At 38.9% G+C, this 25,460-nt stretch overlaps 1 protein-coding gene across 1 annotated transcript in view; it reads right to left on the reverse strand.

Annotated features, from left to right (window-relative positions):
• The window catches only part of LOC149142897 (bifunctional aspartokinase/homoserine dehydrogenase 2, chloroplastic-like), a 159,145-nt gene that overhangs the window by 57,816 nt on the left and 75,869 nt on the right, over positions 1-25,460 (reverse strand). The window lies entirely within an intron of this gene.

A 25,460-nucleotide genomic window follows, 5' to 3' on the forward strand; every position in this document is an offset into this window, starting at 1 on the left:
AGAATATAAGATAATTATAGTGATGTCTGAAAAATGACCACAAAAGCTGGTGCTGGTCAGTGGGAATAAAAGGTACATCCAGTAAAAAAAGGTACAGTGTGGGATGATGAAAGCTACTTTCCCACTATATATATTATAGATGACTTCCAGGAGTGCAACCACTACCTGTCTACTCCCTCACATCCCTCCTCCCCACACCCCCACCCCACCATTGCTCCCATTCCCTTCCCTCCCATCCCTTCTGTTTCTTTATGCAATCTACAATCAATTGTGCTAGTAACAAACTTGCAACCCTTTGCTAGCAACAATCCCATGGGAAAGAAATATGCAGAACTATTTGTTGACTCAAGAAATAACTTGTAAAGAAATGATAATATCTATGATAGAACAGTAGAACATAGTAAATTTAGCAACCACTTCTAAATAAATAAAAGATAATCATGACCAGGGTCGTACTTATTTTCTGAATTAATTTCACAACTTCAAAGAATTTGATAATAGAAATCCTGTTCATTTTATTCGGTGTATCATGACAATGATCCATATAATCTTGGGCTAAAATTCATTTCAGATATTAATTTGGAGCCCGAGCATCCAAATAAGTTTGAATGCTCATTATAAAGATGCAACATTGTTCTTAGGCCAAGCACATTGTTTAGATCCACAAATCGTGGTCAGAAATACAAGGAAATATTATATGAAACTACAAGATTTAGATTAACAAAGAAATACTAATACATCACCATATATCATTATCTCTGACAATATCGTTTTAAAAATGATTTTGACAAGTGGACGAAGTGCTTCTTGAATACCAATCCTTCAAATAATCTGATAGTATAAACAAAGAAAATTAAATCTACCCACAAAATCTTTCATATGAGAAAAGGTATACAAAGTCTTCATACTAACTTAAGGGGGGAGGCCCAATACTTGCACACCTTAATTTTAAAGGTACATGATGTCATGTTAGAATTTCAAATTTCTCCCACACGTACAATGGAGCATTGCTTACATCCATTTTTGTCCTGGGTCTATGACGTGTTCAAAATGGTGCCATGTCAGTTACGAAGGTACAAGCTGTCCAAAATAGCTCATTTTGTGGCCCATACAAGTTGTTGAAAATTAAATACACCAGTGGTCAACTGGAATACACGTCACAAGGTAGATATGACTTAAAAAGAAATTTAAAATTTTTAAATATTAGCTTTATTTCAAAAACATAGGAGGAAGTTTTTAGGATGAATGTTTATAAATACATGTAAATGTTATTTTAATTCTAATGCCTTGGACAATTACATGCACATACTTCTAGTTTCTTCAACAGTTTATTACCTACTAGGCATGTATTACAGGGCTCTATGCCCGCCATTACATGTTTTTGTTGATTTGGGGTAGCATCAGATGTGCTCTAGCCACGAAATTTGGTGGAGAGGTTGGGGCACATGAGACCTCCAATACCCAGAAAGGGTTTGGGCAGATTCCAAACAGTTCAGAAGAAATTAAAATATTAATGTGAATTAATATGAAACTGTGTTAGAATGGTCCAAAAGACATGGATCAAGCCAGATCTAATCTGAGTTGTTGATTAGGGACTTAATCTCGGCTGTTGATTTGTCAACGAAAAAAGTATAAGAGGAGGCTTGAGGGTCACTTGGAGAATACACCAGAGTGATCAGTTATTCTATTCTCTAGAGCGGGGTTTGCTAAGAGAGATAGAATCAGTGATCAGTTGTAGCAAGGGGCAGTGAGTACGAGGCAGAGAGGCAGGGGCAGTGCTGAGAGACTAGCGCAGAAGCAGAGAGAGGCAGACGCAAAGGCAGCAGAGACTGTGCAAAGCCAAAAGCGCCTGCGTCATCCACGTAGAGGTTGCAACTGTGACGAAGAGAGCCAGCAAGGTTGCGCAGAGGGTTTCAGGTTGACGCAGAGGCCAGCAGGGTTGACGATGAGCTTCAGATTGTGCTGGAGAGGGATTTCGTGGAGCAGGCTTTCTGAATACGTGTTTTCGAAGAGAGGTATTGCTACCAGATTTCTTATCTCTATCACAGTGTTACTTGGGAGCAGAAGCGAAAGCGGGGAGCGGGAGCGAAAACGGGTGCGGGAGCGACATTTTCAAAAGTTCCCTGTTTGGGAGCGAATCCCGGAGCGTTTTTTATATAATATATATATTTTTTATATTTTTATATTTTGATACATAAATGTCAACAAAAACATGTAGAATGATGAATTAGATATAAAAAAACATAGATTGAACCATATAACAACAATCATCTAGAAGTTATAATCTTCATCAACCATGTCCACAAGTTAGTAACATAGTAACATGCAACATATTGAGTCATGATTCATCAATCTTAAAGTTTCAAGCTTTAAAAATTCAATATATAACATTTATCATCATTGCTCACCAAAGTTGTACTTGTAAGCTAACTGTAACCATTACAACGAATAATATCTAACATGAAATGAAATAAGACAACTTTCAACTTTCATGAAGCATCATATTCATAATTCATTACTACTGAGTTATAATTGCCAACTTCAAACTTAAATTGTCATATATTGTTTAAAAAAATATCATAATAAATATGAAAGAGTCAATAGTTATAAAAACTACTAGAAACTAGAAAAGACAAGTAAATCTATTATCTATTGCTTATGCTTGGGCCTCTTGCCACAACGAGAAATGTCTAATTTTTTCGTCTTGTTGGAAAATCAAGATCTTTATCATTAATATCACCCTCTAAGCATTAATATCTAGAGGTGTCTTTGTCATTACTTTTGTATCTGTATAGGGATCTTTGTCATTAATATCACCCTCTAAGCATTAACATAAGATAGAAAAAGCATAGCATGTCAAGTCAAGATTTTGTTTGAGTGATGCGTACATTTTTAGGAAGGTCATGATAGAGGAGTTCGACAACCAATGTCACTAACATCAAGGTACATAGAGGGATTGGTGCTCTTGATTAAATACGAGTTCCATACCCTAATACATGACAAAATTCAATGGAAACAATGCAATCCTGAAATCCTGAAAAACTGATAAGTCTGTTGGATTTTGAATGAAATCTAAAATTCTACTTTTTGCATATGAAATCCAATGAGGTCGGAACCACTCTCAAACATCATGAGTCATTTCATGGTAATGTTAAAAATTTAAGTAAAAGGATGAAAATGAAGATTAAAGAGAATGTCACTTTTACTTTAAGAATTTAACATTACCATGAATCGCATATCAATACTAGGGCCATAGACTTGATCATTAAGCTGCCCCACTAAAAACTTATTTGTTTCTTTGAAAAACAATTGCATTTGGAACATCATTGCAAAAAAAATTGCAAAAAAGGCAAAACGCTCCCAAAAAGGCAGGGAGCGATTTTTTTTTAGGGAGCGCGCTCCCGAAATCGCTCCCTTATCAGAAGCGATTTCGAGAGCACGCTCCTGACCCGCTCCCAAGTCGCTCCCACCCGGAGCGCGGATCGGGAGCGGGATCAAGGGGGGGAGGCGCTCCCCCGCAACTATGCTCTGTCGGGTTAGCCAGTTTGGTACCCAGTGTGCTCAGAAAAGAGTTGCTTAATAATAAAACCCTCAGATAGTTGCACCGGTTTTCCCGCATTGGGTTTTTTCAGGTACATTAGTCCAATAATAATGGTGTCATTTGTGTGCTTGTTTCTGTTTCCTTCAGTTGATGATCTGTAATGTGTTGAGCAAGCACTTGTATTTATTTTAAGTATTTACATGGTAAATAACTTGTTAATTACCAGAACAAGTAGGTAGGAATAAATCAGTAAAGTGCATGGAGGGTTTCTAACTGTTAGACTTAGAAACTTCAACATCGTATCAGAGCGAGGTTGCAGATCACAGGAGAACTGAGGACATCAGCAAAGCAGCAGTAGCAGAAAACAATTGTCCTGAGTGACAGAAGTTGTTCCTAGCAGAAAACAGCAAGGAAGGGGTGGCGCAGTGCCTGCATCATCAAGTTCAAGCCAAGAAGAGGCTGTGCAGAGGCTGAAGGAGGCAAAGACAGGCTCACGCAGAGGCCAGGAGGGTTGACGCAGTTGGCTGAGGGAGCTAGTTTGCCGATGTCGGGACTGCACAGAGCCTAGGAGCTCTCACCTTCAGGTTGTTGGGGCTTAAGAGGCTGTGGGTAAGTTGCAAAGTGGAGTTGGTGGGGTACTGTAGTTAGAACAGTACCTAACAGGGCAAGGCCAAGGAGAAGGGAGTTGTTGCCGAGGGTTTCTAGCCGAGAAATCCAGATCAATGGTGCAATTGCACAGATGATCAGAGTAGGGGGCATCTCGACATTGGCAGAAGGTTTCTAGGAGGGAAATCAAGGCTCAGAGGGAGTCACATCGAGAACTTCCAGGTCAAGTACTTCACCTTGAGGACGATAGCGATCCCAGTTGACCCAACTGATAACGACAAGTACGAGGAGGCAATGGCGAGGGCCAAGAGCATCATCCTTGACGGGGTCAAGGCCCATGTAGTACCACATATTGCCAAGAAGGAAACGGCAAATGAGATGTGGGAGGCCCTAAAGAAATTGTACCAGCATACTTCTGTGCAGAGAAGGATGTTACTATACAATCAGTTGCGGTCATACCAAATGAAGAAGGGAGAACAGATTGACACCTTCCTCGGTCGACTGAATGAGATCCAAGATCAACTAACTTCCTTTCGGGCCACGCCGGATCAGGAATTGATGGTGAGAACAGCCCTGAACACAGTCTCAGAAGACTGGGAGGTATTTGTCCAGAGTATACTAGGCAGAGCGACCCTTCCACATTGGAAGGAAATGTGGGCGGCTCTTCGCCAAGAAGAGATCAAAAGGCTAAGCAAGACTGGAAGCAGCGACAAGTGGATCAGAGTCAAGCAGGAGGAGGAGGATGTTGCCCTAGCATTTGAGGGAAAGCAAGAGAAACAGAAGAAGAAGGACCTCTCCAAGGTCAAATGCTTCCACTGTGGGGAGCTGGGTCATTATGTGACCCAGTGTGCAAGGAAGAAGAATAAGGGAGAGTACTCTGAAACTAAGGCACGCCAGCAAGGGCAGAGAAGGAAGTGGAGATAAACGATGACTGTGCCACGAGTGCACACATGCCACTTGAGCGGAAGTGGGGAGACATCAAGTTGTAGTCAGACGGACTACAAGCGATGAGGGGCGGGATCCTTCAGGTACCCAGCCTCTTGGATTAGACCATGCTACGGGAGCCCCAAAGAGGAGTAGCAGGACTGGCGGATGTGAGTAGAGTCGGATGCAGATGAAGCGGCAGAGAAAGCTACAGTGCAGAATTCCCAGGACAGCACGAGGCTAGCAGGCTACAGCAGTACGAGAAGCACAGGAGTGTTGCACTACTACAGGATGGCACAAAGAGGTGTGCAACGGTGCGAGATGTAGGGAGTTGTTGCAACAACGCAAAGGTCAAAGAGGGAGCACTTGTCAGCGACAGAGGGAGCTTCAGCATCAGGAGGGTCTCTAGCCCAACAGAGAGGTCAGAGTTGGGAGATCAGTTACTTACTTCTCAGTAACTGAGTTGCAGTGCAGCAGTGGGCAGCATGATGCAACATGATGAGAGGAGGTGTAGTGCGGATGCAGTGCTGGGAGAAAGGACCAGCAGCAGCACGGATGTAGAGGGAGTTGTCATACAGATGCAACAGTGGCAGTGGCAGAACCATGGGCAGCAGTACAGGATACAGCAGTGCAGAGGATGGTGGGCAGCAAGCCTAGCATCAGCACATGGACCGATGCCAGATAATCAGGGTGATACTCAATGAGGAATATTACTAGAGCACACTCCTCACTAAGAGGGAGTGTTGATTTGGGGTAGCATCGGATGTGCTCTAGCCACGAAATTTGGTGGAGAGGTTGGGGCACATGAGATCTCCAATACCCAGAAAGGGTTTGGGCAAATTCTAAACAGTTCAGGAGAAATTAAAATATTAATGTGAATTAATATGAAATTGTGTTAGAATGGTCCAAAAGACATGGATCAAGCCAGATCTAATCTTATCAGTTGATTAGGGACTTAATCTCGGCCGTTGATTTGTCAACAAGAAAAGTATAAGAGGAGGCTTGAGGATCACTTAGAGAATACACCAGAGTGATTAGTCATTATATTCTCTAGAGCAGGGTTTGCTAAGAGAGATAAAATCAGTGATCAGTTGCAATGAGGGGCAGTGAGTACGAGACAGAGAGGCAGGGACAGTGTCGAGAGACCAACGCAGAAGTAGAGAGAGGTAGACGCAAAGCCAGAGGGAGCCACATAGAGGCAGCAAAGACTGTGCAGAGCCAGAGGGAACCACGCAAAGGCAGCAGAGACTGCGTAGAGCCAGAAGGGTCTGCGTCATCCACGCAGAGGCTGCAGGAGTGACGCAAAGAGCCAAAGAGGCTACGCAGAGGGTTTCAAGTTGACACAGAGGCCAGCAACGCTGACACTAAGCTTCAGATTGTGCTGGAGAGGGATTTCGGGTAGCAGGCTTTCCGAATACCTATTTCCGATGAGAGGTATTGCTGCCAGATTTCTTATCTCTGTCGGGTTAGCCAGTTTGGCACCTAGTGTACTCAGAAAAGAGTTGCTTAATAATAAAACCCTCAGATAGTTGCACTGGTTTTCACGCATTGGGTTTTTTTGGGGACACTAATCCAAAAATAACGGTGTCATTTGTGTGCTTGTTTCTGTTTCCTTCAATTGATGATTTGTAATGTGTTGAGCATGCACGTGTATTTATTTTCAATATTTACATGGTAAATAACTTGTTAATTAATAGAACAAGTAGGTAGGAATAAATCAGTAAAGTGCATGGAGGGTTTCCAACTATTAGACTTAGAAACTTCAACATGTTTTCTAATTATTTCTGTAAATAATTAATTAACATGCAATAAGCTGCACGAAGCCATGCTAAGCAAAAAAGTTGCAGTATGAGAAGAAGGAAATGCAAACAATTAGGGTAGTTTTCTCTTGAAGCCATTGAACCTAACAATAATCTCTCCATATCTTATTTAAAGTAGGCAAGAGGGAACTACAATTGACACAACTTTCACAAAAAAATATTAGGAACCTTAACAAAAATATTACCTGGCTTTGATTTTGTCAGGGTTACTCATTAAAACACAATTATTTTAATGAGAAAAGGTATACAAAGTCTTCATACTAACTCAAGGGGGAAGGCCCAATACTTGCACACCTTAATTTTAAAGGTACATGATGTCATGTTAGAATTCCAAATTTCTCCCACATATACAATGGAGCATTGCTTACATCCATTTTTGTCTTGGATGTGTGACATGTTCAAAATGGTGCCATGACAGTTACGAAGGTACAAGCTGTGCAAAATAGCTCATTTTGTAGCCCATACCAGTTGCTGACAATTAAATACACCAGTGTTCAACTAAAATACATGTCACAATAGACATATTTATTTATCCAAAGGTATATCTTCACATATCAAAGTTGGGTTCAGGGATGTCCTTCAAAGTCCTGGGGTATACCGAAGTAGTGGGGACTGAAAGAATTTCCCCAAAAAGGAGTTGCAGGCCTACATTGAGTTGATTATGTTGGCCTTAACCAAACCAAGAAGTATAATATTAAAGTACAAATGATATTGGTCATAGCCAAATGTGAAGATTACAACGTTAATTCTAACATACCCCTTAAATCTAAACAAGATGACACAGCGAGAAGATATTGCATCGCATCTCTCCTTAATGGCAATCGCCCACACAAATATGACTCCAGACACTAGTTAGGGTCACCTCAGGCTAAGATTTCATGAAGATGTCCATAAGTTGATCAACTAAAGAGATAAAGATTGGTAAAAGACAGAATGGGGGTACCAAATGTAGTGCATCGAGATATCAATCTGCCTTGTCTTCTAATGTTCCACAAGATTGTGAATAGGTTGAATTGCACTTTGATTGTCACAAAATAAAATGATGGTAGTTTCAAAACAAAGGCCCAACTAGTCAAGAATCATAGAATCATCTACATCCAAGCAAGGCTAAGAACATCACAAGCATATTCAGTTTCTATGGAAGGGAGGCCTATTACCCCTCATATAAACAGGGGTACATACAAGTTTCTGCTGAATATTTCACCACCATTGTAAACCCATGTACACAAGTCAAAAGCCTTCTAACAACTATGTGAGGCCTTGTATTAAGTGTCGTAGACTTGTTTGGTCGAACAACGGCCGGTCCCTTTGGGTTCAAATCGGGTTCCTTTTGTCCTAGATAGGATTGGAGGGCCCTGGATGGGCTTATATGAGGACTCGTGGTTTTAGAGGAACTTGTATTTTGCAATGTTCCACCAAGTTTCCAAGACGGGGTTACACGGGAACAGGGAGAGGCACAAGGGGGACATGTGGGAGCACCCCTAAATTTTAGGGAAATTCAAGGGTGACGAGGGGACATTGGGGTGTGTGTGTGTGTGTGTAGTATAAACATGATTCAAATTCAAATTCAATGATGACATATATTGATTCGTACATCATAAATAGTAAAGTATTGTATACATTGATTTAAGTTCATCATTCATTCTAATCTAGCCGTGTTGTGATGGAGCTCTACGGTCGTTGTGATTTTCTATAGGTGCCTCTCTGCAACATCACCGCGGCTTCATCTGATACCAATCAGAGATTGACGCAAACCTAAGACGGCTCATATTGGCAAACTACAACCTCCCTAACTGTTTTGACTACTTTTTGCGAGAGCTTAGGGTTCTTCTTTGTCTGGCGGCCAAGTGTTTCTCAAGACCTTCCATAGCAAGGGGTTAGGAAAAGGAGACCCTAAGCAACACTATTTACGGTGAAGATCTCTCAATACTTGAGGGTGTTTTAGATTGATGGAGTTGATAGGGTTCTTTTCACCCTATGGATGACATTTTGGTTGACTTTATTCGAGGACCCCCACGAAGGTTTTTCTATTTTTACCTCGCCAATTGTCAGGTCCAAAATCAAGGAAGGGATGCATAGTGAAAAAGAAGGTATGGAACCAAAGGAAGCACACCTCCTCAAGGTTGGACATGCAGTGGGAGGCCCTTGCTGGATGAAGCCAAGATCGGGTGGGGAAGTCAACCTTTCAAACGACATGGGCGGTAACAACGGAGTCACCTACCCAAATCTTGATCCTAATGAAGGTCTATAGCTGGGGTTCTCAATAGGTCAATTTTTGGCCCCTTCCTCTCACTCCGTCGATGGACATTCAGGACAACTTCAAACTTCTTCCCTCGCAAATACTCCACCTCTCACTGGTTTCCATCCAACTTTGGACACTTCTCTACTATCTGGGCACGAATAGGGGAGCAATCCACACAAAGTTTCTCAGCACCCTATTGAGAAATCAATGCATGTAGTTTGAGGGTTTTGATTCCACTTTTCTTGATAATTATTTGTGATTGGTATTGGCTTCTTTACTTCTTTATTATGATATCTTTCATCAAGCAATTACCAAATTAAAAATGCATGAAGATCACAAGAACAAGAGACACAAGATGTAGGCACTCAGCCAGGCAAAACCCCTCTCTAGGGGAAAACCCAGTCAAACTCTTCTTCTATAATCGAACCAAGTCAATGTGAGACAATCCAAGACCTTTTGACCTAGACAAACACATCCTCCAATCACCAAGTCAACACTCCTTCCAAGTAGATAAACATTGTCAAAGTCAACAAGAGTAACTTCCTTCAACGCTGCTTCAATCTGATATTTCGGCCTCCCTCCAACTCAGAATTTTGGACCTGCAATTACTGCAGAAATTCCGGCCACTACAACTCCCTGAAATCCATAGAAAGCTCGCACGTGTGAGAGAGAAGATGCCCCAAACTTTGAATTTTGTCCTTCCTTTGATTTGACCCACTTGTCCTAGACTTCGCACTTCTTTTTCTCTTCTTAAACTACATATCGAACTTGTTAATGGATGCATGCCAAATAGGTTGAGCTCTTCTTCTATTTATATTGCTTCCACAGGGTTGAATACCCCTAATATGATCCGACTTAATCAAGGTTGGGCCGACCTGGTGAGAGGGTGACAAATAATTGTTTTGACTCAAAAATAATTTTCTTTACATGATACAAAAGCCCAAGAAGGGTCTAACAAATGTGGCAATGACTCTTAAGACTCGAGAGAAACCCTAGAGGCCTATAATGGAGGCATTGATCTAATAAATAAAATGAGCATGAAACCCATGCTTCAAAATAATTTTCTCTTTCTTCTTTTTTGAATAAATACATAATGATAAAGTACAATAGCAATTATGAAGACCAATTATAGTTGCATTTTCAACACTCCCTATTAACTACAGAAGTATGCATAATTGTGCAAATAGGTACAAGGATGAACTCAAATTGACATGTTCACAGAAGAGTTTCAACGTACGCAATGCTAGGGATACCCTAACCGCAAAGGTATCCTCCCAACAAGGAATAAGGTGTCATCAATGACAACTGCCTCTATAGGTACCATCACGCTATAGCCTTGGTATCATATAGATATCATCTAGGCCTCTTTGCCCAGACACCAACCCTCACCCGGATCCAGGTATCATCAACACTAAATTGAAGCTCCAAAATACCCTCACGCACTGGGATCTAGACATCATCAACAACTAAGATCTTGATACTTTCCAGGCCAGGGTGTCCACCCAAGTACCATCATACAGCAATTTTATGGTACTTCTTTCTCCCTCTGAACCAAATCAGAGATATCCACCAATACAACCATGCTTCTAAAATAGACTAACTTCTTGTTGGGGAGAGATTTCATCAACACATCAGCTACTTGTTCATCTGTTGGAATGTATTGTAGCTTCATCTACCGGAATTCTTTTCCTTATCAATACTTTCCAATATAATGTTATTTCTCTTAACTATCGTGGATTTATACTTTTGTTCGTCAAGCTCCCTCTCAACTTAGGGAGATCAACAATTTTATTCTTCCAGCTCCACAGGCTTTTTCTTTTGCATCATCATATCATTGGAGAGCTTCAATCTTCCAAAAATTCATTCCTTCATATGGCAACAAGGTCATCATTCAATCATTAATGTAAACTTCAAAGTCATCAAGGTTCTTGTAGCTCCCTATTTCCATCATGCTCATCATCATCATAGGGTCATCATCAAGTATGAGGTAGGCATACCTCTTTACAACTTCTTGCAAACTATGTGCCTGCACATCTCAACAAGTACAACCATGCACACAAATATATATGTACAAGAGCATGAAATTATCTTTATCAGTAGCATGTTATCATAATGGGAGTATCTAGGGTTATCAAAACTTGAAACAGGAAAATAATTTTAGATATTCAAGACCTAATCATTGTTAGGGTTTCAATTGTACAGAAGCATTTACACCTAGGGATACACTTTTATGCCCTAGACTCTTACAACAACCTTCACTAGGGTTTTGTCACAAACCTTAGATATTATTATCAAAACTTAGATATCCAATAATTAAATCATGTTAGGGTTTCAACCATACCTAGGGTTTCAATGTTCATGCCGTAGGATATTTTATGAACTTTTACAAGGGTTTTGTCATAAACCCTATATACTATCACCAAACCCTAAAAAGCTAGGGTTTTATCGTATGCTCTAGATACCATTAACAAACCCTAAAAATTAAAAAGACTAGTGTTTCATTAAATAGCAAAAGATAGTTATTACAAGGGTTGTTTTAATCTAAACACCCTAAAAAAAGAATCTTTACGATTCTATACCAAAACCCTAGAAATGATCGTACCTTCTTATATAATGGAGATATGCTACAAATTTTGTAACCTCATACATACCTTGAGTTGCTTTTATTTACAAACCTTGAAGGGCTTTCTTTGCAACAAAGTGTCTCAAGTATTCCCTTTGGAGGCTCCCTCTGAATCTAACCACAATCCCTTCTTCTTTAGAATATACTTGCAATCCTTCTTCCAAAGAAAACACAAGGAAAGGATTAATATCAAGCAATAAAACTAAAGCTAAATATGTGTAGAGGGAATCAACAAAATAAGGAATACGTATCTTTTGTGAAGAGGTGGAAGCTCCCTCTTGATCTTGCATCAATCTAGTTTTGTGAGGGATTTCTTCAACTTATCAAAACAACTCAAGAACTTTCTAATAAAACATATGAGATCTATAAATCCTAGAAATCAAAAAGAAAGATTGATTCTAGAGGCAAACATAAGAGACACTTCGTAAAAACAATAACCTATACTATAAGCAGAGGATATACAAGGGATAATATCCCTAAAGACAATAAAATAATTCTTTGACTTCAAAGTCCTCATTTTTGTTCTTCTTTGGTGGAGCTTCATCAACTGAAACTGTAGTTTGGTCTCTTTCTCTCTTCTTGCTCTTCAGGTTTCCAAGATATTGGTTTTTATAGTGTCCCATCTTGTGACAATGATAGCATTTTCATGATTCATTTCCATATGAGTCAAAGTGCCCAAGGATCTAACTTGATTACCAAGTCTTTATTCATCATACTCTTGATAATATCATCATATCTTACTTATTAAGTACCTGCAACATTTACTGACAAGTACCACCAAGCAAAATATACAAGTACGAAAGCATGAAGACAATATCATTAATCTATGGAATCTTTTGATAGGAAAAATTGCTAGTGTTTCCATATCCAAACCCTAAGTTTTATGATGTTACCTTTCGAAACATAAACTCTAGGGTTTGAATCTCAAATCCACTTCTACCCTCACTAGGGATTGCTATTTCTCCCTAGACTACCTATAAACCCTAGAGACCAAAGGCTAGGGTTTCTATGAAGGAAAAAAATAGAATAAGGTTAGGGTTTTTTGAATAGGGATCTCTAATTTAATATACATGTAGGTTTTATAATCATAGATATTCCAAAAATCTTCAAATATAAGACTACAAACCCTAGACATAAAAACATATAGCAAAACCTTAATGCATATTTATATATAGATCTTTAAACAAAAAATTCACAAATGAACATGTTATGTTATACGTACCTTGTAGTAGCCTTACTTACCCTTTATTGAAAGTGAATGCTTCCCAAGTTATACTACCTTTAGTGCTACCTTTAAGATATTCTTCACTGGATGTTTGGTTTTATCTTTGCTATTTGGATTCCTTGAAATGATGACAAATGATGTCTAAAGAGTATTTTTCGGCACCTACACTTTCTTTATCCTTCTAGCCTAGGTCTACGGTCTTTCAAGACTTCCTTCCTTCATTCAATATTTCAAGTGTCCAAAAATTCTTCTTCTTTCACCTTAAATCCTTTCTTGAACCCTTAGTAAGTGATCTTCATGCTACCTTTTCTTCTTCGACTTCACCTTAGCTTTAATACCATGTTGAGAAATCAATGCATGTAGTTATTAGCATTTTGATTCCTCGTTTCTTGATAATTACTTGTGATTTGTGTTGGCTTCTTTACTTTTTTATTATGTTATCTTTCATCAAGCAATTACCAAATCAAATATGCATGAAGAACATCAGAACAAGAGACACAAGATGTAGTTATTTAACCAGGGAAAAACCCCTCTCTAGGGAAAACCCAGTCAAACACTTCTTCTATAATCGAACCGAGTCAAAGTGAGACAATCCAAGTCCTTTTGACCTATAGACAAAAACCTCCTCAAATCACCAAGTTAGCCCTCCTTCCAAGTAGATAAACATTGTCAAGGTCAACGAGAGTACGTTCCTTCAAAACAGCTTCAATCTAGAATTTCAGCCTCCCTACAACTCATAATTTTGGACCTGCAGTCACTGCAGAAATTTTGGCCCCTACAACTTCACTGAAATCCCTAGAAAACTCGCACGTGTGAGAGAGAAGATGCCCCAAACTTTGATTTTTGACCTTCCTTTTTCTCTTCCTAAACTGTAGATTGAACTCGTTAATGGACAGATGCCAATTAGGTCGAGCTTCTCTTCTACTTATATTGCGTCAACATGGTCGATTAGCCCTAATAAGGGCCGACATCAAGGTAGGTCCGACTTGGTGAGGAGGTGACAAATAATTGTTGTGACTCAAAAATAATTTTCTTTACATGATACAAAAGCCCAAGAAGGGTCTAACAAATGTGACAATGACTCTTAAGACTCAAGGGAAACCCTAGAAGTCTGTAATGGAGGCTTTGATCTAATAAATAAATAAAATGAGCATGACACCCATGCTTCAAAATAAGTTTCTCTCTCTTCTTTTTTCGAATAAATATATAATCATAAAGTACAATAGCAATTATGAAGACTGACCATAGTTACATTTTCAACACTCCCTCTTAACTAGAGAGGTATTCATAATTATACAAATATGTACAAGGATGAACTCAAATTGACATGTTCATAGAAGAGTTTCAACATATGCAATGTTACGGATACCCTAACTACCAAGGTATCCTCCCAACAGGGACTAAGGTGTTAGCAAGGCAACAGCCTGAAATAGGTACCATCAAACTACAGCCTTGGTATCATATAGATACCATTTAGGCCTCCATGCCCTGACACCAACCCTCACCGGGATCCAGGTATCATCAACACTAAACCAAAGCTCCAAGATAGCCTCCCACACCAGGATCTAGACATCATTAAAAAATGAGATCTTGATACTAGCCAAGCCAAGATGTCCTCCCAAGTACCATCATATGGGCAGTTTATTGGCATTTTTATGGTACCATCAACCAAATCAGAGATATCCACCAATCCAAGCATGCTTCTAAAATAGACTAACTTCTTGTTGGGGAGAGATTTCGTCAACAAATCAGCTACTTGTTCATCTGTCGGAATGTATTCTAGTTTCATGACCCCATCTTGAGCAATATTCTTACTATAGTAGTACTTATTACTAATATGCTTAGTTTTGGCATGGAACACAGGGTCTTCAGACATTTTGATGTTGCTTAGTTCATCACATTACCCGAACAAATCTCCATGGAAGCTTCCTTCTTCAAATTCTTCAACAGCACCAAACTCAACTTCAATACTTCTCAAAACAACGAAATCTTATTCACAACACATCAATACCAACCATCAGCAGTGCCTTAGCTATTCTCCAATTCTTTTCCTTATCAATACTTTCCAAGATCATGTTCTTTATCATAACTATGGTGGATTTATACTTTTGTTCATCAAGCTCCCTCTCAACTTAGGGAGATCAACAACTTTATTCTTCCAGCTACACAGGCTTTTTCTTTTGCATCATCATATCATTGGAGAACTTTGATCTTCCAAAACTTCATTCCTTCATATGGCAACAAGGTCATCATTCAATCATTAATGTAAACTTCAAAGTCATCAGGTTTCTTCCAAATCCCTCTTTCCATCATGCTCATCATCATCATAGGGTCATCATCAAGTATGAGGTAGGCATAACTCTTTACAACTTCTTGCAAACTATGTGCCTGCAAATCTCAACAACAAGTACAACTGGGCACACAAATATATATGTACAAGAGCATGAAATTAACTTTATCAATAGCATGTTATCACAATGAGAGTATCTAGGGTTATCAAAACTTCAAACAAGAAAATAAACTTTAGATATTCAAGACCTAAACCTTGTTAGGGTTTCAATTGTACATAAGCATTTACACCTAAGGTTACACTTTTATGCCCTAGACTCTTACAACAACCTTTGCTAGGGTTTTGTCACAAACCTTAGATATTTTATCAAAACTTAGATATCCAATAATTATATCATGTTAGGGGCCCGCAGGGGTTTGATCTCGTGGCCAGTGGACGGTCTGTTAAGTCGTTCGTGCCACTGTGCAGGTCACAGGTTCAAGTCTCGTCTTAACCTGAGGGTCATTCTTGCGGGCTGGGCGATTCCTCCTAGCGGTTATAGTGGCAGCCGATGGGATTCGACCCCGTGTAACGCGAGTACGATACCACCATCGTTGCCGATTCCACTAGATATCAAAAAAATTATATCATGTTAGGGTTTCAACCATGCCTAGGGTTTCATTGTTCATGCCTTGTGATCTTTTATCACCTTTTACAAGGGTTTTGTCATAAACCCTATATACTATCACCAAACCCTAAAAAGATAGCGTTTTATCATATGCCCTAGATGTTGGCATTATGAGACAAGTGTTGTCCTTGATGGCAAATCACACGGATGACAGATCATATTGCAGCAAATCAGTAGCAAAGATTTGATGATCAGACTACAAAGAATGATGAAAGAAGAGTATATATGCAAGTTCAGAGTACATACACAGGTTCACTATATACCAAGTAGGGTATACAAGCAGGTTATACGCAGGTTCACTATGTACCAAGTCGCGTATATACGCAGGTTCGCTATATACCAAGTAGGGTATACACACAGGTTATACACGCAGCTTCACTAATACAAAGGCACGTATACACGCGGGATTGCTGATCAAAAGTCGTGTATGCGTATGCACGCACTTTCATGCACGGAAAAGCGCGTACATGTGGGAAAGCTTATTTTTGGGTCCGTGGTATTTAGACCTATGGTTTTGGTCCTTGGTATTGCGTCCGAAGTGTTGAACCTAGGTATTGGGTCCCTAGTATTGGTTCTCAATGGTTTTGGACCATGGTATTGAGTAAGGCCTAAGACTATAAAAGGAGAAGAAGATCATTAGGCAAATGCATTGAGAAAGTCTTGAATATCTAATGAAGTATGAGATCCAGGATGTAGGTTATGGGTTGATGATGCATTGCTTGATCTGAGCTAAGGAGGAATCTCATCGGTTGATGGAGAACAAGATCTAAGGATAGATCGGGATCAAATGGTTTGAAATGAACTATCTCTATATGGTTGATTATGCTTATTCTAGATCTGCATACTGACGCATGTAATGTTCTGAACTGAGTATAATTTAAGTTTGAAATAGCTGCAAGTCATGATTGAATATTTATAGATCTTTACGCGGGTTGGCTTTGGTGAAAGTGCGTATGTACGCGGGTTTGACTCATCGTAGTAGCGTATACAGTATGAAGTATGATATTTGAAGTTGCAGTTGGGTCTGATTGTCATTACAGAGTTCTGTTGTCTGCTCTGTGTTCTGGTGACTGTGTTGTTGGCAAGGTTTCAATGTTTCAGTGATTCAGAAATCGATGATGCTACTATTGATTGTTTTGTGCTTCAATGATATTGATGGGTCCAGTATGAAAATTGGATGAAATGTGGCCTTCAGATTATAGGGTTGTGCTTCAAGAGTATCCAGTCTGAAAATGTATGAAATGTGGTCCCTGGAGGATGAAAGGAGATTGTAGGTCGGCGCCTACGTACTAGTACATCAGCTAGTACAAGAGCAAAGGGGGTGGTAGCTCCCTTCCAGTAGCAGCCAAAGAACGAGTGAAGATTGCAGCATTCAGTAGGCAGGCACCTACGTACTAGTAAATGGATCAGCTAGTACAAGAGCTAAGGGGGTTGTAGTTCCCATCCAAGAGAGTCTGGAAAACGAGAGAGGGTTGTAGCCCTCTGCGGGTAGAAGCCTGCGTACTGGTATAAGACTGCACCAGTACAGAACTATTGTAAAATGAGTTTCTTATTAAAAGAAGATAGAGACGACTTGCAGCAGGTGGTTTTCACCCACATTGGGTTTCCACCTTATATCATGGTGTTCATGTGTGCTTCCTGTGTGTGATGATCTGTCATGTTTTACTGCACCTGCTTACTGTACATATGGTTAATGAAGTTCTGATGCACTAACTAAAGATCAACATTTAATGGATTAACTGAATCATAAGTATTCTGGATATACGCTAGTTGCATTAGTCACAGTTGCGTATACACGCGGGTTCCATTAACTGAAGTAGCGTATATGTATCTAAGTATGGAAATGAAAAAGTTTTATTGATTTGATAATACTAATTCACCCCCCCTCCTCAGTATTATTTCCAACACTAGATACCATCAACAAACCCTAAAATAAAAAAGGCTAGGGTTTCATTAAACAGCAAAAGATAGTTATTACAAGGTTGATTTAATCTAAACACCCTAACAAAAGAATCTTTACGATTCAATACCAAAACCATAGAAATGATCGTACCTTCTTATATAATGGAGATATGCTACAAATTTTGTAACCTCATACATACCTTGAGTTGCTTTTATTTACAAACCTTGAAGGGCTTTCTTTGCAACAAAGTTTCTCAAGTCTTCCTTTTGAAGGCTCCTTATGAATCTAACCACAATCCTTTCTTCTTTAGAATATACCTGCAATCCTTCTTCCAAAGAAAACACAAGCAAAGGATTATAATCAGGCATAAAAAATAAAGCTAAATATGTATAGAGGGAATCAAAAAAATAATGTAAGAAATAAGGAATACTTATCTTTTGTGAAGAGGTGGAAACTCCCTCTTGATCTTGCATCAATCTAGTTTTGTGAGGGATTTCTTCAACTTATCAAAACAACTCAAGAACTTTCTAACAAAACATATTAGCTCCATAAACCCTAGAAATCAAAAAGAAAGATTGATCCTAGAGTCAAACATAGGAGACACTTCCTAAAAACAATAACCTATACTATAAGCAAAGGGTATACAAGGGATAATATCCACAAAGATTTAACAGAATAATTCTTTGACTTCAGAATTCTCAGTTTTGGTCTTCTTTGGTGGAGCTTCATCAACTGCAACTGTAGCTTGGTCTCTTTCTCTCTTCTTGCTCTTCAGATTTTCAGGACATTGGTTCTTATAGTGTCCCATCTTGTGACAATGATAGCATCTTCATGATCCATTTCCATATGAGTCAAAGTGCCCAAGGATCTAACTTGATTACCAAGTCTTTATTCATCATACTCTTCATAAAATCATCATATCTTACTTATTAAGTACCTGCAACATTTCCTGACAAGTACCACCAAGCAAAATATACAAGTATGAAAGCATGAAGACAATTTCATTGATCTATAGAATCTTTAGATAAGAAAAACCCCTAGGGTTTCTAGATCCAAACCCTAAGTTTTATGATGTTACCTCTCGAAACAAAAACTCTAGGGTTAGAATATCAAATCCACTTCTACCCTCATTAGGGATTTCTATTTTTACCTAGACTACTTATAAACCCTAGAGACCAAAGGCTAGGGTTTCTATGAGGGAACAAAATAGAATAAGGTTAGGGTTTTTTGAATAGGGATTTCTAATTTAATATCCATCTAGGGTTTATAATCTTAGATATTCAAAAAATCTTCAAATATAAGACTACAAACCCTAGACTTAAAAACATATAGCAAAACCCTAATGCATATTTATATATAGACCTTTAAACAAAAACTTCACAAATGAACATGTTATGTTATATGTACCTTGTAGTAGCCTTACTTACCCTTTCTTGAAAGTGACTGCTTCCCAAGTTATACTTCCTTTAGTGCTGCCTTCAAGATATTCTTCACAGGATCTTTGATTTTATCTTTGCTATTCGGATTCCTTGAAATGATGACAAATGATGCCTAAAGAGTGCTTTTCAACACCTACACTTTCTTTATCCTTCTAGCTTAGGCCTACAGTCTTTCAAGACTTCCTTCCTTCATTCAATATTTCAAGAGTCCCAAACTTCTTCTTCTTTCACCTTAAATCCTTTCTTGAAACCTTACTAAGTGATCTTCATGCTACCCTTTTCTTCTTCTACTTCACCTTAACTCCGATATCATGTTGGGAAATCAATGCAGGTAGTTATTATGGTTTTGATTCCTATTTTCTTGATAATTACTTGTGATTTGTGTTGGCTTCTTTACTTCTTTATTATGTTATCTGTCATCAAGCAATTACCAAATAAAAAATGCATGAAGATCACAAGAATAAGATACAAAAGATGATTCACTCAATCAAGGCAAAACCACTCTCTAGGGGAAAACCTAGTCAAACTCTTCTTCTATAATCGAACCAAGTCAAAGTGAGACAATCCAAGACCTTTTGACCTAAACAAAGAACTCCTAAAATCACCAAGTCAACGCGCCTTCCAAGTAGATAAACATTATCAAAGTCAACGAGAGTAATGTTGAGAAATCTATGGGCAACTAGAGTAGGTGATTTCTCTTACTTTGAAAATTGTTTGTGATGTATTTTTACTTAACTTAATTAGCTTCTTCTTTCACTTAATTATTATTATGTTCTTATCAACAAACATCTACCAAACTATGAAGATCAAATAGACAAAAGGACACAAAATGTAGGCAGTTAGCCAAGGCCAAAACCTCTCCTCTTGAGAGGAAAACCTACAAGAATTCTTCTCTTCTTATAGTATCTTCTAATGATGAATTCCAAGACCTAAGACCCCTCCAAGTCCAGGCCAACCTTCCTTCTTGATGAGTTTTCCTTACTCAGCTTACAACAACAAACTTGGACCTTCCAGCAACAACTTCGACCCCAACAACTTTTCCAGCAACTTTGACTGCAGCAACTTCGACCTACTCAGCAACTTCGACTTGCCCAGCAACTTCAACTTGCCCAACAACTTTAGAAACCCTCACACAAGAGAGAGAGAGAGCTCCAAAAATTCGATCTTGCTCTTTTCTTCTTATCCATAATTTTCATCCTTTTCTTCTGGCCTTGCTGTTTCTTTCTTCTGGAGATTGAACTTGCTTGTTGTTGTGTCCAAATGAGGTCGAGTTCCTTCTTATATATAGGCTTTCCAGGGGTACGAATTGCTTCCATGAGGTCGACTTGATCTTTCATGTAGGCCGACTTGCTTGACAAGGTCTTGGAGGGTCTTTATGACATTTTTGACTCTACAAAAATTTTCTTTACAAGATACAACATGCCAAAGGGATCTTACATGTATGACAATGACTGTTTTGACTTCATAATCCTATGACAAACCTAGAAGCACTCAATGGGAGCTTGACCTACAAATAAATTTACCTTCAGCATGAAACCCATGCATCAAGAATGAAAATAATAAATTTATTTTTCTCTTTTCATCAAATACATGAAATCATGATTGCAATAGGCATTATGAAGACTGAACCTAGTTACACATTTCAACACTCCCTCTTAACTAGGGAGGTATTCATAATCCATACATGGCACTTGGACATTCTCATACTAAAGAATTCTCATAAGAAGAGTCGGATTGGTAAGCCATCTCATAAGCTATTTTCTCAACTTATGCCATTGCATCCCATCATACCAACCAGCATTGTCACATAGCAAGGCCTTGACTAACAGCTCTATGTCTCCACAAGATCAGAGCACAATGTTGGTGGACAATGACTGATAGACACAATCGTCATTGTCTCTTAAGGCACATACCCCACCCGGATGTTCACAAGGTATGTACTTCTAGGACAATTCCTATCTTGGAATAACACATCCTCAAGGAATTTCCTCTTTGAAGACTCTTCCCTATTGGATGCCCTACCACATCCTCAAAGAGTACTGGAATCAATCTCAAATGCTTACCCAATCCTCCATTATTTCTTCATAACATGAAGATAAGAATGATGTGCCCTTCTCTCCCTCATGGCCTTCACTAAGACTTACGATTGTTAGTCCTGGTCTAGTGTATGACGGAAGTAGAGAGTTGTATCTGTCACTCCCTCTTAACCAGGGAGGATCTAATCATTCCTATACAAAGAATATACCCAAGCTCCCTCTTAACCAGGGATTTGCCCAAGCTCCCGCTCAACTAGGGACTTGTTTCCAACAACAGTTATCTACTCTTTAGTGGAGATCATGGTACTATCAGTTGCTTGTAGGGCTCCTCCTTCCAATTTCATGAACTTCAACATTTTCATCATGGAGCATTCATCTTCCAGACCTCCTTCGTAGGGCATAGCCATCTTCTTCATCACTTTCCTTCAACGAACCATAATAGTCATGCCATCCTTTTCTTCATCAAAAAGTGATCTTCTAGTCCACATCTCGCTTTCCTTCATACCACTACCTCTTCTAATTCATGTTTCTTTTAGGATCTTCCATCCCTTCTCATGAGTACTAGTTGAACTTGTAGGTGACATCTACAACTCTCTTTCAGTAGCCCTCTTTCAACCCAACAAGATGTTTTCAAAAATCAAAAAATGAACATCAAATCAAAATTACCTTTTCATGGTAGCCTTTCATCATGACATCTACTTCTTGCAACATCAAAATTTTGCACATGTATGAACCCATCTCCAAGACATTCATTACCGAGATCTTTTCTTTTGCAATATCCATATCAGGGTCTTCATACCTTCTTCTTCCATGGATATGTCATAGCTAATTCTTCTAGTTATCGAATGTTGATCACATATCTTATCTTACATGACTATAGTTGCATCTTTCACGAACTCTTCTCCTTTTCTTCACATATTGCTTCCCTAGAATTTCTATACATAGTTCCTTCATCATAGGAACCATAATTGTCAACCACCTCATATTCCATATGAGGCTTTATTATGTTGATTTCATCATATCAATATGTAGAAGAGTTCAAGGCATATTATCTGCATGCCTTCATGCATATTCCTAATGGAATAGATTCTTTTTCTTCAATCATGCTCATGAGATACATCATTCAACCATGTTATCTGCAACTATATGATGACATGACTTTATCTATCAAATATATACATACCTCTTCCTTCTTTTGGTCATCTAGACTTCCTTCTAGCAACTTCCTTTCCTTGCTTGAAGATGAAAGTACTTCAACCAACTTGACATGCTACACTCCTTTGTCACCATACCATCATCCTTCTAAACAATGGATCCCACACAAGGTGGAATGTAGACAATCAGTGAGACACTTGCTTCTTCCAAGTAGAGGTGAACCTTCTTATAAAGATTCTAGTGGAGGATCTCGATGATCCTCATTCTACAAATGCTCCCTTCTAATAATGATGATGTATGATGACCTTTATTTTTCTATCTTGCTATATGACTTTCCTCCAACCATATATACTTCTACTTGGTTGTCCTTATATGCTTTCAATGGAGATGCCATTTCTATCATGATGACTGCTATAACCATGTAGACTTTCTACTTCAGCTATCCTTCCATGCTTCTATGATGATGTCATCTCTATCTTGCTATAATGCATCCTATCATACTTGTGATGCTTCCTATATAACTAAAAAGAACTAAGTGAAGGAGATTATCTCAGTCATAGTAGAGATCTTTCACTTCCTCCTTTGATTTCTTCTTTTTTGATTCTTCCACTTCTTCGGTAACATGGGCTTCATTTCTTTCCTTTCTCTTCTTGTTGTCCTTCTTGAGTTTCGGACAATTCCTTTTGTAGTGCCCATATTAACTACACTCATAACATTGTATCTTTGACATATCAATCTTCTTCTTTTTCCTAGAATCAAAATTTCTTGTAATATCCCCAATTTTAATTTTTTATTTGAGGGGATTAATGGAGTTTATTGGGGAGGTGCTAAGCACAGCACAATTTTGTAATTTGGGCATTGGAGGCATTTTTGGCGTATGGGACTTAGAAGAAATAGAAAATTATAGCTCTAGTGGAATGTGAGGGTCACAAGAAAAGGAAATTCGACCCAATGGAGAAACTCGCACTAGTGAGAAGAGCGAGAGAAAGGAAGGGGTGTGAATTAGTGGAAGGTGGGGACCACCAAGGGAGAGAGGACCAACAATTATAAATAGAGCTTGGAGGTCTCCATTTGGTACTTTTGATAATTTGACAATTTAACATTAGTTCTCTTGAGCTGCTTAGCCAAGACAACCATGTTGTTTAGCACAAGGAATTCCCGAGCGGGAATTCCACCCTCATTTCGGAGAACTTCGAGTGTCTCCCTAGTGAGGCAATTGGGGAGCTCAGTTTAGAGTTTCCATTGGGCACATTAGCATCCATTTCCTTCAACTAGAGTGAGTTTCCCTTAGACGCAGAAGAGAAATTGTGGCTCTTGGGAGGGCCAGCAAAAAGGGGAATTTGGGCCAACCAATTAGTGGAGAACCCTTCCACAAAGAGGGTTGGAGTTTCTTGTCAATTTGCATGTCAGTTGGTGAGGCATTTGGGAGAGCTGAGTTGCTCCAATTCTTGGCCTGCGCAAGGGCTCACTAGGCATTATTATGCAATAACTTGGGCAAGGAGAGTCTATGGTGTGGCTACAGACGAATAAGGGAAAATTTGGGAAGGAGATTTTCTAGGAGAGATTTAGAGCATCTTGTAGCATATTTCATCTACAGCGAGTTTTGCTAGCCAGTTAGAGGTCCACGCACAAATTGGGGTCACTGGGGCACGTTGGACTCAACCCAAACCCTTTCTGGGTTTTTGTGGGTTTTATGAGAGGAGGCTAGGATTAATTTTGCAGAATTTTCTAAGCACTCCTAAGGGCAGAATTCCTAGTTGCATTCAATAGTCAGCAACAAAAATTATTGGAGGAGGACATAGTTATTTCAGGGACCATTTCCACCACTTGGGTTCGTGAGATATTTCTGGGTTTTGTTGAGCTAGTGGAGTAGTGCCTGTGGCTAATTTCTCAGAATTTTTGGAGCAGTTTGGAGGGCTAAATCAGCAGTTCCTTTCCAGCAGCAGCAACAATTTTTTGGGTGGACGCAGATTTGGTAGTAGAGTCATTTCCAGCATTTGGGTACCATCATATTCACCGAGAATCTTGCCTTGCTTGCTATAGCAAGCCTAGGTTCTTTTGTTCCTACTCATTGTACTCCATCTAATTAATTTAATAAAAAGGCTCAGCGTTTTGGGTGTTATTTCTAGCGTAATCAGGTAGTTTTGCATGTGTGTACAATTTTTATTGCATGTTTGTGACTTGACTATAGTTATCAATTAATATTTCCATTAGGAATATTACATTTCCAAACTTTCCTTTTCTCCTAGCCATGGCAGCATATGCTTGAACTTGTTCATTTGATCCAACATCGCTCTTTGCCTTCAACCTAGTTTCTTCAATCTTACATAGTGACCAAAATTCACTAAATGAAGTGGCTTCCTTCTTTCCATAGATACTTGATACGAAGTTGTTGCATTCATCAAGTAGTGCATTGAGCACAACAGTGGTCATTTCTTTATCAGACATTATTTCTCCTAGTTCTTGTAGTTGATCTCTTATTTGTGACATCCTCATAAGGTATGAGGCTATCCCTTCTTCCCTTGATACATTCATTTTATATAATTTAGTTCTCAATGATATGACCTCTCCTACAGTGCTTACAGAAAAAAAAATTCTACCAAATTTTCATAGATATCTTTCAATTTCTCCAACTTTGCTACGTAAGGGATGAGGGAATCCTTGATTGATTCTATGAGGATTCTTTGAGCCTTTATTTCTCCTTTCATGCACTTCGATAGTGCTTGAGATTGCTCTTGTGATGGTTTGGAGACTGAACCCTTAACATATTCAATAAATTCATTCTCTATGAGGATCAAATCTGTCCTCTTCTTCCATGCAAGGAAATTTGATGACCCAACATGTTTATTACTTTCCTTGCAGAATGAAGTCATTTTGATAGTAGATTTAGACATAGATATAAAGATACTTCTTGTCAAGTGAAGATGCTCCTTTCATGATGATATCTTCAACTTGATTCCTTCCTGATTTTGATGATGATTGATGATGT

This window comes from Pinus tabuliformis, chromosome X, assembly GCF_031772625.1.
Source record: "Pinus tabuliformis cultivar Carrire ecotype Pingquan chromosome X, CPIR1, whole genome shotgun sequence".
Taxonomy (NCBI): domain Eukaryota; kingdom Viridiplantae; phylum Streptophyta; class Pinopsida; order Pinales; family Pinaceae; genus Pinus; species Pinus tabuliformis.